This window comes from Gallus gallus, chromosome 3 (assembly GCF_016699485.2).
Source record: "Gallus gallus isolate bGalGal1 chromosome 3, bGalGal1.mat.broiler.GRCg7b, whole genome shotgun sequence".
NCBI classification, from domain to species: Eukaryota; Metazoa; Chordata; class Aves; order Galliformes; family Phasianidae; genus Gallus; species Gallus gallus.
In genome coordinates this window covers 68,299,689-68,312,861 of record NC_052534.1, presented here as the reverse complement: position 1 = coordinate 68,312,861, position 13,173 = coordinate 68,299,689, and positions in this window count along the sequence as shown.

Genomic DNA, 13,173 nt, shown 5'->3' with positions numbered 1-13,173 from the left:
ATGTGATTGGGCTGTAATTTCTGAAGCTTCAGCCACATGTTCAATACTGGGCTTTCTTCTACTGTAATGATCAGAGTATCCACTGTTCCTTCCAGAGCAAGGACAGCATTCCTCATGGATTCCTCATCATCCTGGTGCTATTACCCCACATCAGCAAGCAACTCCTACCCAGGTTTACATTAGTATTCACAATCTTGCAAAAGTGACTCTGGAAGGGTCACATTTCCATGACCGGGCCTAGTGATACGTTTACTTTCCCTTAGTCAGAGAGCTGAACTGCTTACCCTTGGCAGCCTGCCTGGGCAAGCACACAAAGCGCGGCACTGCCTTTCCATCTGAGGCTTTCATCAAAGGATGCAGAAATCTTCCTTGGCTGTCCTTGGGCCTTTGTTCTTTCTGTGCTGAGCACCTTTTCCAGGCCTGTTGTGGCTTTACCCTTTGGTAGCAAACATCTAGCAGGCACTGATGGCTAGACAAGGATACCTGCTGCTGTGAAACCAAGTGAAACACAGTAAAAATCAAATAGCCTACTGCCTACATTTCTGAGGAAAAGATCCTGTAATTTTCAAGGACTCATATTTTATATTGAATATAGTGGAAACTGCTTGAGGGAAACTACACTAGTCATTGGTTATATAAATCCCCCTCCTAAGCGTCCACAGTTCTTGCCCTCCTTCAGCACTTAGTATGCTTGTGAAGGCAGCTGGCTGGCCTTGTCTCCTCAAGGCAGCTTCCTGCAGGCACAGGTTGACTGCAGCGCCAGAAGACATTTGGACCTCTCCAAGCCCAAGATAGCACACACATCTACCCAACACGATGCAGGCACGAGTGCATGGCCACACAGTGTCGATCTCCTCCATCTTCCTCCACCCCTTGTAAGGCTGGGACAATGACTGCCCCTGGTCTGATGCCAGAGCTTGCACTTCATCACCCTAAAAATGGTGAGGGTTGTGTACATGGCAAAACTGACCTCAACAAACAGGATTTCCACAGAAATGTGAGACGGAAATACTTTGTTACACTCTTTCTTGTGTAATTTCTTGTCCGTCTGCCACAGAGATACGTCTGTTCTTTGTTCATCAAAGTGCAATGCCGCTAGCAGGAAAAGGAAAGAGGGCGTTTTGTCCAGGGAGGTGTGGGACACCAAAACACTCCTACAGATGAACTCTGTCACCATAGGTGTGTTTGGGCCAGGAAATCAGGCCCTGGCTGCTCCCCAAAGGTAGAACCTGTTGGGCATGTTTGCAGTGTTTAGCTTTACTGCAACCCACATGCAGTAGTAATAGGAGAGAAAAACTTGGATGGGCCAGTTGGAATCACCTTCAATGCTTCCATTAAAAATCGTTAGAGAAAGGCAGGACAAGTGATGTGAAGTGTTCCTATTGCCAAAGGCATTTCATGCCACAAAGCTGCTTGTAAAACCTTTTGCCATTCCAACAGCTTAGATGCTAAGTCTCTGGAAGCTGAACTGTTCTGTCTAACTTTTCCAACTTCGTATTATCAAAGGTTGATTCTAGCGAGTGATAATTTTTCCATCAAAATTTTTTGCCAAATAAATGTTTCAGGATTTTTTGTGTGATGAATGTTTTCTTGCTGTGGAAAACCATTTCTTATCCCTGAAGTCCTAAATCCTTGGCCTTGGGTCATCATTCCTGCTAGACACTGACATTCTCTGCTCAGCTCCATCATCCAGATTACGACCAGCACTGGAAAATCTGGCAGGGAGCTTGTCCTTACAGTAACCACCAGGTTGGTGATTGATCTGAACAGCAGCTCCCATTGGGTATTTGTTTTAAAACTTGAAGGACGCAAACGTGGCCTATAAAAAGTATGTGGTAACAATCAAAAGCACCAAAGAAATCCATCTGTGTTGTTTTAAGTCTCCTGTATTCTATCCAATTATTTGTTCTCCTTTCCTATCAAACATGCTAAACCATAACACTGACATTACTAATGACAGTGAAATATATTGTAGCCCACTTTACAATTTATTTCAATTTCAATTTTCAATAGGTTTTCAATTTATTTCTATTTTAACTAATATTAGATTGAGTCTACATTCACTGGTGGAGGTGACATCTAAGAGAAGTTTAGGGACCTCACACCACTTCAGATTCCTTGCTGTCCACTGAGGTCATCTAACAAGGAAACCAGAGATGAAACATCTTGTGGAGATATCTCCAGATTTACAAAGGGGATAACAGAAATTGCCTTTTTTAGCTCTGTCGTTTATTTTAGAGGACTGTTTTGCATGTTTGCTCTTTGGCAGAATGAGAGCTACGGAGTGAATAAATATATTTTAACCACAAATGAGCAAGCAAATGGAAGGAAGTGCTGTTTGAAAAAATGCTTTCAGTGACTTATTCAAGATACAAGAGTGGCAAGAGGCTTTTTCTAGGAAGGAAGAGAGCTTCTAAATTGTCTTATGGAAGATGGTCTGATTTATGACTTCATTCTGAAAAAAAAGTTAGAGGTGACTTACTGTGAATGGAATAGCTCTGACAGAACATGAGCACTGTAAAGTTTGGTTTCTTTCAGAAAGAACATGCTGTATCACTGTGATTATCATTTGTTTCAACATCACAAAATATGATACTGAGATGATATTGCTGCACTCTGTAAATCCACTTAGTTTCTCTCTCTCTCTCTCTCTCTTTTTTTTCTCCAGTCTGACCTCATTCTACTGAGGGAGAGCCAACTACTTTTCCCCACCATTGTGGCCAATAAATGCTCTATGTATGACTTATTTGTTTCCTCATCAGTCTTACACATGTTGGATGTTTTTCTTGTTGGAAATATGTCTGATGCCAGAAGAGGAGCTGAATAAATATCTCTTACTGTGAACTAACTTGTCACTTACAGTCACTGGTTAGCAAGTACTTTCTTCTGGATTAAATAAACATGGAATGTTACCTAATCAAATTGTCTGTATTGTCTCACTGTAAAAGCAAAAGACAACCTGATTTCAAACTTTGGACTTCAACTCCACTTCTGGATTTACATACTAATCAGACTTCAAATTTACCCCTATTAACAGGCAACACTTTATGTACTATAGAGTATGAACCCCACATTAAAAAGTACTAAACATCCAAAGCCTTCTCAGTATTTTACGATGACAGTATTTGGGTTTAAATTCAGAGTTCTGTCTCATCTCTCTAAATTACCTAATGTACACATTTCCTTTATAAACATTAACTTTTACTGAGGGGAAAAAAACCAAAACACTACATAATGTCTTGTTTGGCTATTATCACACATAATAACTAAACCTCTTTATTCTCCTTGTTGTTGTATATTTGGCTAACCAGGCAACTGTTCTTGCTTTAGTCTCTTCTAGAGATGAGCCAGCATATTACCAGTAATACCTGGGTACTGAGGACTGAGACATGTCATGAAGGATAGTCCCTGACAATTCTGGCCTTAGTGGTAAAACAGATAGGTAGACTTGACTTTTTTTTTTTTTTTTTTTTCTATCTATTAGATGACAGAATCAGGGCCAACAAAGACACTTTCTCCAGAAGTGATGGAGGAGAGCTAAAATGAAATGCTGGAATGTGGTCATCTACAGGCATGACATTGGGTAAGTAATCTTTTTAATATTTCTAACTACTGATTCATTTAATTATATCCATAGGATGGACTGTGTGTGATCTAGTTTTGAAGAATATATAAGATTTCACACTGCATTACTAGACAGAACACATTTGCTTTGTATTTCATTCTTGGGGTAGTTTGTAACGTTCCTTGGCCATTACCTCCTAGTCTAGAAAGTCAGAAATCAGAAAGAAAAAAAAAAAGCTTTATCTTGTGAGTACTAAGAGGTGAGAAAAAGACCTGCACAGTTTCCTGCACAAAAGCTGAAACACACTATGTGATTAGATTGAAAATACACTCCACTTTTATACTCTATACAACATAGCATGTGTTGCTTACAGACAGGATTGCATTTGTTGCTGTTCTAACAGCTGCATGTATATGGCAAAAGGTGTGCTCTTGAAAGCAATTTTCTATTATCATTGAGGTTGAGCAGAAAGAACAAAAATTGAAGACAGAAAGAAAGCAGAAGTGTTGTATTTAAAGGTAAGCAAATATAAAATGATAATTAAGATAACTCAGTGTAGGAGTGTACTTAAGGAAGCTCTGTGCAATTACAGTGCTTGCAGTCAGAAATGAGCTCTTGGAGGAGAGCTCCCTGCTCCCCCATGGAGAAATCCCTTGCATTATGGAGTATTGGTGGAGCTTCTTCACTCTTCTTCACATGAACACTGCACTTTATGTATTGCTGAAAAAACATTTCAAATGCTTTTATGCTTTGTTTCTGTTTCTAATCTTTTACTGGATTAGTGAATCCTCTTATCTTATGAAGGAATTATGTTTATAACACAAAAGGAACTCTGAGACTGAATGCCCTAGGGAGTTGGATGATGAGATGTAGAGACTGTTATCTTAAGGTTGCTTTCTTGAATTAGATCTAGTTGGTAGTGACCTAAAATCGCCTAAGTGAAATGACTTTTTGGTCTCCACTATAAAATGTGTTTGGTGGTCTCAGTTTAATTCCTGGTAAGTACTTCTTTGTGCACTAAATTGCTTCCATAATGGGTATCCTTGTTGGCAGTCTCTCACAGATGTCAAGGGTTTGATGGGAACAGGGACCGAGCTATCCATGCTGGCCCCTTCTTGCCATGTTTAAGGAAGAGTAATGCAGTTTACAGTGGATCAAGGTTTAGTTACCTGTTAATCTGATTCCTTTCATGAATATACACTGCAATATGCTAACGCCAGAAAATTACTTGTGATTTAAAATTAAGTTTCATTTATCCAGGCTCCTTTTAACATGCTGAAGCCCAAGGTATGTCTAGAAGCCTCACATCATAATCAGGCTGATTAGTCTAACTGATGACATTTATCTGGAGGTAGATATGGTACATAAACAGTGTAATTCACATAAATAAAGTCTGTCAGCTTTCTCTCTCTTTTCCCCTTACTTCTCATTTCTCGCTTATCTATTTTATTGGCATACACATTCATGTGCATATCTAAGGTAAGTAAGATCTACAGGTTGCATAAAATCATAGAATAGAATCACAGAGTCATTAAGGTTGGAAAAGACCTCCAAGATACCTAGTCCAGCCATCAGCCAATCCCCACCGTGCCCACTAACCGTGCTGCATGTGCCACACCTACATGGTTCTTGTACACCTTCAGGGACAATGACTGCATCACTTTCCTGGGCAGTCTGTTCCAGTGCCTCACCACTCTTTCTGAGAATAATTTTTCATAATATCCAACTTGAACTTCTGGTGCAACTTAAGGTCATTCCATCTCCTCCTATCGCTGTTACATGGGAGAAGAGGCCAACCCCTACCTCACTACAAACACCTTTCAGGGAGTTGTAGAGAGCTGTAAGGCCTGCCCTGAGCATCCTCTTCTCTAATGCTGTAATCAGCAAAAATAAATATGTGATGAAGTAAACTAAATGAAATTGTTTGCCACATTAAGTAAGTGAAGAATAGATTTCTGGATTAATTGAAAAGCCTTCTTTTATTGCACACATCTAGAAAATTACAATCCTGCAGAGTGCTGTGAATAGCAAAAGAATGAAAAAAAAATGGAGTGCTTAATTGATTATTTGCACATATTTTCACTAGTATATTCTGGACATACTTATGAAAATATGCACTGGAAAGTGATATGAGTCAGAAGTCAGCAGAAAGTTCAGCTGTTGTTCATTAATAATTTCAGTGAAAAATACAAAAAATCAGTAGGACCCTCTTTTCAGATTGCACTGCCAGAGCATTCAGTTAGGCTTATTTTATTTGTCGAAAAAGTCATAACAAAATGCAGCCACTGGCACTGTCAGCTTGAAAGCCATGTAGGTTCAAAATGAGTGTTTGCACTGAAAATAATATCTGCTACATGCATGGACATAGTCTGTGATGAGATGTAACATGCAGACAGAAATACAGATTGTTTGCTGACATGCAAATACCAACAGTTAAGCTATAGACCTGAAACTGAGATTTGCCCACAGCTTCAGCCGATGCATGTGAGTCCTTCAACAATTATTAGCATAAAATGTATTAAATGCACTCCTGCAGCTGTTTAGGATTTTCAGGACAAGTCTCCTATTCTGTAGTTATAACATCTACCATTGAAATTTTTAATTACAGGTTCTCATATCAACTGGAGCATGATATCATGGTGGAACTGAATAACAATGGTGCTGCTGGAAATCTTTAAGGCTATAAGTCACCACATGAAAGTACCGATCCATAGTTAATTTTACAGCAAAATAGGTAGGGTCAGTGCTATCATATGTGTACATCTTCTATTTAAATACTTTACAACATACATGTAAGTTATCTGGAATTACTTTCCCAGATATGCTACCTTAGAATCATAGAATTGCTAAGGTTGGAAAAGACCCACAGGATCATCCAGTCCAACCATTCGCCCTCCATCAATGGTTCTCACTAAACCATGTCCCTCAACACAACATCCAAATGCTCTTTGAACACCACCAGGCTCGGTGACTCCACCACCTCTCTGGGCAGCCCATTCCAGTGCCTGACCACCCTTTCAGAGAAGTAGTATTTCCTAACGTCCAGCCTGAACCTTCCCAGGCACATCTTGAAGCCATTCCCTCTAGTCCTACCTTTCTGAGTTTCAAACATATAACCTGCAGTCAATCTGGCAAGTAACTTAGAAGCCACAATATGCAATGTAGATATACCTACATATATGATAAAAGGATAATAATGATGATACTCAGCCTTCTCTTTTCTTAATACATGAACCAGAAATAAATATTTGCCTTCTATTTTTCTTTTCCTGAAGTGAGACCTGGAGTAATTTCCTTTAAATAGCAGAGTTGAGAATGGTGTAAAATGTGTTGCTTTATGTACGTCTACAAAGATCGTTAAACTGGCATCACCACATTCACATGAGCAAAAACTGCTTGTGGAAAAAGGAAACATAGACATGAATGCAGCCAGCCATATCATAACCCATATTTTATGATGTGTTTGTGTCTAAGAAGTGATCTGCCTCAAATTTCATGTTTTTCCACCAATTTGAGTAAAAATGATACTACCTTTCCTCACCAATTGTTTCTTGCTTAATTTGTAAAAGCACATTCCACTGTTCCATTCTTGAAATGACCAGTGTGAAAGGCTAGCCTAGAAAAAGAAGAAAATCTGTTTCAAGCCAATGTGATCTTAGCATTTAATGTCTTCTCAACTGGAATTTTTCAGGATAGATTCCTCACCAAACCACTGCTTTTCAGAAAAAGCCCATAGGTGAAAAATCAAGCCTATGACTCAGCAGCAGCTGGATACAGCATAACTGTCAGCTGCGTAGGAGGGAAGTAATTTTCAATCTGAAAAGAAAAAAAGCATGATTTCTTCTCCTTTCTCTACCTCTGAGAAATGGTAGGAGTGATGTTACACCATCCTTACTCCTTCCAGGCATATCTACATGACTTCAGTGAGAGGTGAATACAACTACAAGGATGATGTAGCCCAAGATGGCAATTATCTTTTTAACCTACAAAAGTCACTGCCAAATCACTTGTTGCAATCGCACATTTCTTCAGTCCATGCATGCAGCTCCACTGGAAAAGAAGAATACAGAATCTATACCTTCAGTTCTGCATTTTTTAAGCCCCTAAATCCCTGGAGTACTCATTCACTGTATTCTGACTGACAAAAAGGAGCAACAGGAGGGTGCAGTTCTTAGCTCATAAAACTGTAGAAGGCAGTTTCCAAGCTGCTACCAGAGCAAGTTGACTTGTCTTAATAAAAGTTTCATCTGTGCACAGTAGCTGAGAACAACACCAGTCTGTTTCTCAGCATTGTTTTACTTTGCTGCTGTGTTCATATAATGCAAGCCCATCAGCACAGTTCCTCTGGCAGTTTCCACTAAGCTGATTTTCTATAAATGTGCATGTATACTGTGCTAAATTGTTCCTTTTCCTGCACTGCCTTACAGAGCAGTATTACTCAACATGGTATAGACTTCTTAGTCACCAATATCACTGGGCTGTCTGTGGCATAGACCCAGTTTTCTGTACTGCATTCCTCATTTTCTAGAACAAACGAGTTTGTTTTTGTTTGAAGAGCATTGACCAATATCCGGAGCGCTGCCCAATGGAGTCCAACATGAAGCATTTCACCACCTCCCATTTCTCTGAGCTACACTGTGTGGTATCATTAAATTTGTACTTGCAGGAAACTGTATCATCCGCTCTTTCCTTCTTTGGTACACCACCATCAAAAGCCATTCAAAGCGGGGATCAGAGCTTAGCCAGTTCAGTCTTGTGACATGTTTGTTTCTCCAGAAGAAAAAGATTGATCTCAAGATCAGGTTTATTATGGTGTTAAATTTATACCCTCCACTTAAGCTAATGATATTCAGTTCTTCTGTCTGAACTGACTGCTACTCACTGCCCAACCACTAAAGCACTTCTGCTATTATCAATTAAAATGAGGTCTGGCAATTAAGGGAAGGAGAAAAGAGAGCACAAAAACTAGCCAAGATTTCAGTGATATATGGACACTAAGAGCATCCCTGTACATTCATCCAAATGCCCAAAGACTGTCGGGCAGAACAGCCTGGAAAGCTATTGCAATATCTAATAGAGACACAGAGATAGGAAAAGAGTAGGTTGGAGAAGGGTCTCTTGTGCATCTGCAGAGAGGACCAATACAACTCATTGCTTTAGTCCCATTTCCCAGAAATAAAGCTACAGGAGATGCATTTTAGGCACTCAGTTCTCCCAGAAGACACTGAGAGGAGTCTGCCCATTATGGCAGGAGTCATGGGGTACTTTACCTCCTCCTTTTCCCAGTAAAGTCAGGCCTCTATGTTTGGGAGTTCTGCACCTGATGACTTACCATTTTGATAGACTCCGGCCCTGCAGTAAAGATACGCTTCAGATTGTTCTTCCTATTGGATTAATCTGTGGCTCAATCAAGCATGTCAAAGTTATTATAACAAACTATCCGAAACAGTTCATGCTCCCTCATCATGATGTACTGGGCTTGGTACAGCTACACCACCCACGCAAAAAACATGCTATTGATGACAAAACCTGAAAGTCACCACAGGCCTTTCATAATCTAAATTACAGAAATGGTGTCTGAGTAGCAATCACATGGCAAGGATTCTTTCTGCATGTACAAAAACAGTTGGCCTGAGCAATCAAGCAGAAAGATCTGGTGATGGACAGATTTATAACTCCCACAAATCTGCCGGGTTTGAGTCCTCTCATTAACATGGGCGGAGAATTTTGCACTCCCCTAACATGTGAGATGGTCATGCCCATGTGATTACAGGCATGCAAAGCTTTCACCTTCAAAATGCATTCTTGTCTTCCTTCACACAGTCCATAGGCTGGGATTTGCATTGCATTATCATACTGATACCCACAAATATGGGGGGTGGCAAACTCAACTGATCATTCTGAGCCAGGACATGGAGAAGTACCTAGTCAGCCAAAGTGAGACCTCCCCATGACTGCCCTGGTCTTAGACTGTCTTGTGAGTCTGACTCCATCTCACACAGAATTTCCCACTCCATCACCCATGCTCTTCTCCTTGCCTGGCTGGGTGAAAATTCAAAGCTACTTCTCCTCTTGACTTCCTGGAAGCTTGAAAAGAAATGAAAGCTCCCAGAGGCTCTGTTAGTTCTCTGTATGTTTGCTCATGCCTGAGTGTGTGCTCACCAATGTGCATGAGAGTGCATGTCCACAAGTTCCCCTTGCTCTGCTTCCAGGCTACTGTTTTTCTCTTGTGGTCAGTGGTGTACTCACTCTGTTTGAAATCAGGCCCGAGATGTGGTTACCCTGTTAATGATTTAGTTGAGGACAATTCTGGAAAGAACAAACAAAGCAAGAGTTACTAACAGGACCCCAAAGTTCTGCAATCAGCACAAGAACCAGAGACATGCTTAGTTAGTTACTAAAAAAAAAAAGTGAATTACAAGCAGGAAATGGCCTTTTCTTCTGATAAGGCACTGAGTATCAAAAGAATTCAGATTTGTTTCTTTCCACTGATCATAAAGCAGTAAATATGGTATCTTGTGAAGCATTTGAGGAGGCAGAATTGTTTGATATTTATTGTATCCTACAGGTGAGAGCTAATGGATCAGGTTTCCTTGGCTGATTGAAACAATTCAGAAAGATGAACCACTCTGTCTCAATTCAAAATGCAGATCTGACATATTCATATCTACAAATGCTGAGAATGCTCTGTTCAAGAGTTAAACTCTGTATCAGATCTTTACAGAGACAAAATTCAGAGGAATTGTGCACGTACATTTACTGAAAATTTATTATTTGATTCTAAAAACTCAGTTGAGGGGTCCTCTCTAATAAAAACAGTGACTCTAGTTATAAGTTGGTTTGCTCTGCAATTGTAGAATATTCTGACTAACAAACTGGGAAGTCTGGTATTCTCCACTACTAGTGAAACTTCCTTTTATTTGTCTGCCTTTTTTAATGAAGAATAGAACAAAAAGCAACTGCTGCAATTGTTGTGGAACTGGAGTAAGGAAAATGTGAAGCAGTCGTAGAGGAAATTTAATAATTTGTCACATTAACTTCTTTGATAATCATCTGTAAACTGGAATTCATTTTTTAGACACATAAAGTAGTAATGCTGGAAAACATCATCACAACATTCTGTATTTCTATGAAAAAGGGGTTTTCATCAAAATATGCATTTTTATTCAATACCTCTCATCGGCAGTTGTTCTGCTGTTTTGTTAGGGAAAAAAAAGGAAATCTTAAAATGTAGTGAAATTTAATTTAACTTATGTGAGTTTTTCTCTTACTCGCTTAATATTCATTTGATGTCTATGAAGAAAAATACTTCTTCAATGCCTGTTTCTTAATGCCCTGTTTATGACATATTTATATCTTTATCAGAAATTCTTCATTCAAAACTAGTTTAAGTGTAAAGTCATTTCATTACTTTTTAAACCCACTAAAGTTGTAGATTACCTCAACGTAATCATAAAGCATTTCAGACTCTTTTATGTAGAACAAAATGAGACTTCCACAAACTGAAAAGTATCTCCGTGTTTAGCTATGTTGTAAAAATACTTCAGAACACAGAGATGGTGGACCTACTTTATTTTTAATCCCTATACAAGAAATCCTTGTCATTTTTAATGTCTTAGGAAAAGACTCTAGCAAACTTATTTTCCCCAGTCTCAATTTTCTTCCTCCACGCAGTTCACATCTTCCAAGAAGTCAGATACATACATGCAGGAATGCTGTAAAAGTTATGGGGTGTACTTGTAAGCATACAGGGCTGGAGGTAGGCATTTGACCCATAGCAGTATCACTGGCCAAAGTCTTTCCTTTGCAGAAGCTGGAAATGGCTCCTGCAAAGCCTCCGTTTGGTACTGAAGATGCTTCAGTCTGTATCAGCAGTACCACAACAATGACGTCTGCATGTCTATAGCCAGTTTCACTTTGAGTTTTAAGGTTCACACCATACTGAAACTCAAGAGTACAAATAGTTGAGGGGATGTCCCACAGTACTGCAAAGTGAGTACACCAGCTCAATTTTCCAAAACCTATGCAAATTGCAGTTGGTGGCCTTTGCAGAGCCTTACAAGGTAGATCATGCTACAAAGACAGCTAGCACATTTTACAGCAACAAGCTCAACCTTCCCACAGAGTTGCAACAAGTGACTGGTCATCCAGCCCCAAAAACTCCACCTTGCACTCCTTGGAAACAGGAGGCAGCACTAATAAAATGCTCATTAAACTCTCCAGAGAGACCTCAGCAGACACTTACGCTGCCTGTGTGCCACACACATCTCACTGAAGCAGAGTAGTATTTAGGTTTACCATTTTTGAACTGGTTCAAGCCACAGGATGAATTGCACTGCAAAGCAGCATAGAAAGATGACACAACTGGCTTCATCTAAACATATATATGAATTGTGATCCTCCATAGTAGTTACTGTCACCAGCTCCATATAGGTATCAGCATTCGTTTATGAGGCATTAAGTTTTAAGTGCATTATGGTCTTGTTTGAAAATGCAGCAATTAATGATTTGAAGGAAAAGTTTTCCTGCAAAAGTTTCAGTGTTTTCAAAGGACAAAGTTCAAAACTAAATGCTAGTGCAGGCTGAGAGTGTGGAATATAGAAGGTGCGTAATATGTGATAATGACACAGAAGGTGTTCTATACCAACTGCAGATGTTGACTTTTTTCATACTGGATTGAATGTTCCTCAGAAATTTTGACAAATCAGGCCTCATTGGAATTTGTATTATCTTGGAAAAGGACACGTAAGGAATTATAATTTCATAGAGAATCATCTATCTATCCAATGATGAGCACAAGATAGAACAGGATTCAATGAATCACTGCCTTGTGATTCTGCTCCACTGAAAACTACCTATATTTCTTCCTCTTCTCACTTCAAGCAAAGCTCAATATATCACAAGTTTTCCATTGAACGAGGAATTTGCTTTTTGATCATCATAGGTTTGCGGGTCCAATGGCTATTTCTGGCTACCAGCTACTGTAAAGTACTATTACAGCCACTACATTAAGTAGTGCCAAAATAATAATCTGAAGTCAATTAACAATTGTTACTATGAGGTGTTTCATTCTAATCCTTAAATAATTCACCTTCTTTTGATGTTAATAAAGTGGCTTAAGGAAGTAACACTTGATGGAAAAAAGCCACAGATGCCAGAAACAACAGTTCTTAATAACTTAGAGCAGTTAATAGCTGCAATGTGTAACAATAAAGTGTATTAGTTAAAGAGATGTATACTGATTTAAGTGTACATACATTTTATTAGTAAAATGTATAATATGTTACACTGCAGTATTTAAGTGGTAGGACCCTTTATTACTGTTTAAAGTGTTCAAACAGAAAACAGTGAAGAATGAAAAATAATTCACTGCATTTTTGTGGGCAGCACCCTCATGTTCACATTTCCCAATGTTTTATTCTTTATGGGAAAAAAAGCGTGCACTGAGCAACAACATGTTTTTTTTCCCATGTAAAAATCATGTGCCAGTGATTCACTAATTCCTATTTTTCCTTGTGCTCATAAATGGGCAGAGGGATGACTCTCAATGAAACTATTAAAGGATGGAGAATACCTCAGAGAGTCAACATTCCAAATGATACATTTAA